The sequence below is a fragment of the Pinus tabuliformis genome, chromosome J (assembly GCF_031772625.1).
Source record: "Pinus tabuliformis cultivar Carrire ecotype Pingquan chromosome J, CPIR1, whole genome shotgun sequence".
Lineage (NCBI taxonomy): Eukaryota > Viridiplantae > Streptophyta > Pinopsida > Pinales > Pinaceae > Pinus > Pinus tabuliformis.
The window spans coordinates 522,499,552-522,505,998 of NC_142295.1; positions in this window are offsets into that span (position 1 = coordinate 522,499,552).

The window sequence follows — 6,447 nt, forward strand, 5'->3', positions numbered from 1 at the left end:
CTAAATAAATTAACTATTAAAGACAAGTATCCATTACCAAGAATTGATGACCTATTTGATCAAGTCAAGGGTGATACCCTATTTCCAAAATTGATTTACGGTTAGGTTATCAACAAATTACAATAAAAGAGGAGGATATCCACAAGACAACATTTTGAACCCACTATGTTCATTATGAATTGATTGTTTTACCTTTTCATCTTACCAATGCTCCAGCTGCATTCGTGAGCTTGATGAATGACATTTTGCATCCTTATATGGATGAATTCTTCTTGATATTAATATATGATATTCTAATTTATTCAAGAAACCTAGAGGAGCATAAGAAGCTTCTTCAGATAGTGTTGGAAATGCTAAGAGAAAATCAACTCTACACTAAATTCAGTAAATGTGAATTTTTTAAGGAAGAGATTCAATATTGGGGGCATGTTATTTCATGTGAGGGTTTATTAGCAGACCCTGAGAAGATTAGAACCATTATGAACTCGTACGTTCCTAAGAACATTGTAGATATTAGATATTTTATGGGCTTGGTTGGATATTATCATCGATTTATTTAGGAATTTTCTAGAATTTCCTAACCTATCACTTCCTCCAAAAATAATGGAATAGTGTTTAGATGGACGGAAGAATGTCAATGTTGGATGGAAGAATGTCAATGCAGTTTTGAATATCTGAAACAATCATTAACAATTTCCCCTATGATTAAAATAATATACCTAGATAAAGAATTTACAATGTGTATAGATGCTTGCGAGGATGGCATTGCAAGAGTTTTAATACAAGATGGGAGGTTTATAGCTTATGAATCCCACAAGTTGAAAGAGCATGGACAAAAATACTATGCCTATGACTTGGAATTAACTGCGATTATTCATACCCTTAAGATCTGGCAACATTATCTATTGGGGAACATATTTTTGTTAATGAAAGACCATAGTAGTTTAAATAATTTCTTTAAGCAACTCAAGTTCAATTCTCGCCAAGCTAGGTGAACTATTTCCTAAGTGAGTTTGGATTCATCATCAAGCATTTGAAAGGAAAGGAGAATCATGTCACAAATGTGCTAGGCAGCAAGATGCATTGCATATATGAAATTGCTTACAGCCGGATAGAATTTGACAGTTTAAAACAAATTAAGGAAGCTACCTCTAAATACCCTGAGTACAAAGTTATGTGGTACAAAAGTAAATCAATATACAACACGGAATAATAATTTTATTATAACATTAATGATCACAATTTATTGAATTTCAATGGAAGAATATTCATTCCCAATCAGATGTCAGTCAAGTAATTTATGTTAGATGAGTTCCACCGAAACTCATATATCGCTCATTCTAGGTATCAAAGACTATTTTCTACAGTTACAAATAATTGTTTTTGGCCAGGAATGAGAAAGGACATTATGGAGTACTTGGATATGTTCTTAGAATGTCAACACGTCCAAACTGAGCACCAACACCTAGCTATATTACTTCACCCACTACCTATACCTGAGTGGAAGCGGGATACCATTACTATGGATTTTATAACATCCTTTCCAAGGTCCAAGAAGAAAAATGACTCAATTATGGTTGTAATTGATAAATTAAGAAACGTGGCTGATTTTATCCTTGTTAAAACTACATTATGAACTGTTCCAATTGTAAACACATTCATGAGGGAAATATTTCAGTTGCATGGAATACTACGAGTAATAATTTTTTACAGGGATGTAAAATTTACATGTGTGTTTTGGAAGGATCACATTACTGGATTCGGTAGCTAGATCCAATTCAGTATAACATATCACCCACAAACTAATGCATAGATTGAATGGGTTAATAAAGTATTGGAGGACATGCTTCACAATGTATGTGATTTAGAAACCAACAAAGTGGGAAGAATATCTTCATTTTGTGGAGTTCTCTTATAATAATAGTTATCACGAGTCAATCAAGATGAGTCGTTTTGAAGTGCTATATGCGAAGAGTTTCCTAACTCCTACTAATTGGAGTAGTGTGGAGGACAAGCTAATTCTCGGAGCTGACTTGTTAGTAGAAATGGGGCAAGTGGTAAGGAAGGTGTGACAAAACCTAAGAGCAACTCAGGATAGGAAAAATCCTACACAGATAAAGGAAGAACCTTCAAGGATTTATAGGTGGGTGACTATGTGTATGTTTGGGTTAAAGCCAAACAAACTACATTAATATGGGAAAGTTGTGAAAAACTTGCACCTCGATATTGCGGATCTTTCCAAATATTGGAAAGGTTAGGACATATAGAATATAGACTTGCACTACCAATTCATATATGAGTTCATAATGTGTTTCATGTTTCTCTACTCAAAATATATATGTATGATTCGAGACAAATTATAAATTGGGAAGCTATTAAGGTAATAAAAGTATTGCGAATTAAGTACACTTGATTGGTAACTAGTCAGGACTAAAGATGATGCTTTGTATATCATGTAGTTCGAACCTAACAAAGAGTTCATCGTGGAACCCTTGCATATTCTAGAACAACGATAAATAATGTTGTGGAGGAGAGCCATCAACCAAGTTAAAGTGAAGTGGTGGTACTTTAGCCTAGAGGAGGCAACTTGGAAAGATAAGGAATTAATGCAACAAGCATATCGTGATCTGTTTCAAGATTAAGTTTAAACACCGAGGACAATGTTTCAAACAAGAGGGGGAATATGTCACACCCTGTTATAGACATTTTTGTGCATTACAGCATGAAGCATGAAATGTCCATAATCTAAGGGATCCAAAGTCCCTAAACATGTTGTTCCTACCCCTAGAGGAACAAGGTCAGCAAACCACAGCACTGAATATCAGCTCTCCACCTGAAAACACTCAAAAACAAGCTAATTCTGGATCATTTAAACTGCTCCACTGAGCATCTGCGCTGAATGTCAAGTGCTCCACTCTGTACCTGTGATGAATGTCAACTGTAAAGAAGGCTACCTGCGCTGAGCGTACTTGGACAAGTGGGACAGTCATTCCTCAAGGTGTCAGCGCCCAGGAAGCTTCCAAAATGACACTTGGATCAAGGAATTCGCCTAGTGATGAGTAAGAGGGTCTAGGTCTCCAAGTGGACTCAAGAACTGAAGAATAACTGAAGTGGGAGAGGACACTAGTCAGCTCTCAAGGTGACTCATCCTTTCTCCAAAAATCCTATATATAGAGCTCTCTCATGAGGTCTAAGGAGGCTGGAATCTTGTGAATGTAAGGAAGTGCTGTTGGTTTGAGTATAGAACTATTGGGTGATTTGCTTGAAGGAGGTGAAGAGGAGATTTCTTTCTGCTGGGAGGTGATGCTGGATTGGGCCTTCTATGGTTGTATCACTTCCTAAACTTTACTTCTTCCATTAATAAAGCATTTGAGGTTCTTTTATATGCATGTGTCTCAATGGAGTATTGTTATACTTGTGTATTTGATTTATTCTAATCCTTGAATCAATTATGAATGTATGCTTCTTGTAGTTTCCCTCTCTTGCCATTTTGCAGGATCTTGGTGTAGCTGGGCCAGTGAAAGAGCAAGGAGCTGGGAGCAAGCAGCAAAGAGAGAAGATTGGATCAATCATTAGCGGAAGACAACGGTTAGTGGATCTCTTTCTCCCCTCTCTTACATCTCATAAAGAAGTAATCTCGAATAGCTTTGCTTTGATTGTTGCTGAGGTACTATCACCCTTAGAGTGGGATAGGGTCATTCCCTATTGGATACTTTTCCCAACAACAAATTGGCGACTCCACTGGGGATCGTATCTTGTTGGTTGTTTGTGTTTTTTGCTATTCATTTCATAAACACAGGGAGTACTGAATCGAACTGCATTTGGAGCTTTCAAATGCAAAGTAGAGGGCAGCTACTCTAGCTCAGTTTCTGGGCATGTTTATGATTTGGAGAGCTGATCCACAAGGACTCTAAATAGCTCTTAGTGATAGCTTTTCATCCTCCTTTTCATCCCTTAGTGTGTACTTGACTTATAGCTTCTGATTTGGCCAAAAACTCTGAATTTTTGAGCAATATGTGACACGGAAACTAAGAAAAACGAAAGTTTATCTCTTCAGTGCAGTCACTGTGAAGGCAGTCTGCATTTCAGCGCAGATCCCGAAGGGGCTACCTACGCTGAATGTCAAACTGACAGTGTACCACCTGCGCTGAACCAGTTTTGCATTGTGCTACTGGGGTTCCCTGCTGTTTATTACCCTGTTTTCATCCTTGTTTTTGCAGCCTGTTGACAGTCAATGTACCTATCTGAAACCAACTTTCCTTGCCACTATTCCGCCCCGGTTGTATAAAGAAACTGTATTTGTTCTTTGTGTATTTCTTATATCATTTGCAGTTTCCCATAACGAAAAGTGAACTAGTCTTGCTGTGACCTCTTAGATCTAGACCTGTAATAAGTGTCGTTTTGATCTTAAGAGTTAGTTTGCTTGCTATTCATAGCTGATTGAGCTTTTGCTTTCGTCATATGGTTTGAATTTATATATTTCTAGTGTCGAAACAAGTAAATCTTAAGGTGTCTTTTGATTTTGGACAAGCTTGTTTGCTTTCACTTGAAATTGAATTCAAAGTTATACAACAGCTTTCTTTTTGTATTACATCAACATTAAGAAAGAGAAAAGAAATACCTGCATTGTGCATTTTGCATTTGATAAGTTTGTATGTTGATTTAGGAAAAAGTGCATTAGTGTATGCTCTTTGATCTGTGTGAAAAGATGATGTCTTTCTTTTCCCTCAGTAGTTAAGATTTTCGTAAGTCGAAAAGATTGAAAAAGCTTGCTTCTCATCTTAGACTGCATTTAGGAATTTGTATCAAAACATCTCGTGGTGAACCTTGAAAGGCAAACTTTAAAAAGATCAACTTAAAATATATTGAATGAACCTAACAACGCTTTGAAACATAACGCAAACACATAAAGGTCTAAGCTAGAGATGTGTTCCGGCGTCGTTAAACGTAGTGACTGTCGATCTCGACGAAGGTGGGTGATTCCTCCTGAGAGTCGGTGGCACTAATATGGACTTGTGCTCCCACGTACCATCGCATATATATTCGGAGACCCCTATAGGCATATATCTTTTATCCATAGGAAGCCGTGTCAACCGCCCTACTGATCGCAATGCAGTGAACACAGCATTCACGAAGATCGACCACCCGTACCGTAAAACGTATTCTGTGGTTTTGCAAAAGGTTTGGCACACCCTCTGCCTAGATCTCCAGAGCAGTTTCTTTTGGCCTTTTTCAAACTCTATAACTGAAAAAGTCCAACCGAGCATTTGTCACTTCGGGCTCGTTAATACATCGAAGGAGACTAGAGTCATCTTTAGCTTTTTCTCGACTCTTAAAAAGTGAAAAAGCAAGTTGTGTCTAAAAGCGTCTAATAAAATTCATTCAATTCGGAAACACAAATTTCCCCTTTTTAATATTTTGGTTGATCGAGTAATCCGCAATCGTGGAAGAAAGTCAATTGAAACCCCGTCGTTCGCAGAGGCTTACGAGTCAACCGTCTTTGTCTCCGGAATCGAAAACAGTACGGACAAAGCGAACTCGTTTAACCGGTTCAAAATCTCCTATAAAAGTTAAAACAAGTGTTCCAACTGCATCTGAGGTTCCGGTTACTCCTAAAATTTCTGGAAACCCTGCCTCTATAGAAGAAGTTCAACAGCCACAGAAGGACAGTAATACTGATCCTAGTCTGGGGGAAAATACTTGTATAACTGAACCAGTTCCATCTGTAACCGGTCAAAAGAATTTTGTTCCTCAAACAACTGTCACTGTCGAAGCAACCACTTCTTCGGCACGAGAAATATTTTATGGACCTGACGGTCTTCCTCTTCCACCGGGTTTGATTGCGATAGAGGAAATTGCAGAGGATCCGCAAGCAAGTACTCCAACTCATTTTGGAGTCGGGGTCACTCTATTTCCTTCATCAGAGGTTAATCCACCACAAGTGGAAGTTCCTGTAGAATCGCTAGGCAATCTATTGGATAGACTTAAAATGTCTGAACAACCGTCATCATCTAGGACTGTGTCGAACGACACAGCGACAACAGAAGCCCCTGCCATCACTCTGACAATGTTTGCCAGCATACCAGCTGTCCCGACTAGCTCACAACAGCTAGAAGGAGTCCACCAAGGGACTATTTCGACAGTATGGTTTGTTCCAGTTTGTTCATCCGGAATAATACCCGGCAACTCTTATGTTGAGACTCGCCAAATTGATCCATTTGGAGGTCAATTTGGGCAATCCAGTCCCCAAGGACAATCAATTCCCTTGAGTTCCGGATTGCTACCGTATGGGGGGCAGTATGCCCTTTCATTACCCCCTCTGGGAGGGTACCCATACGTGAGTTCACAACAGTATTCAGGTTATACTGGAATTGCATCAAGTAGTTGGGTACCTATGCTACCTCAACAACCAAGGGTTGTATATTCTATGCAACAGTTTGTACCTAT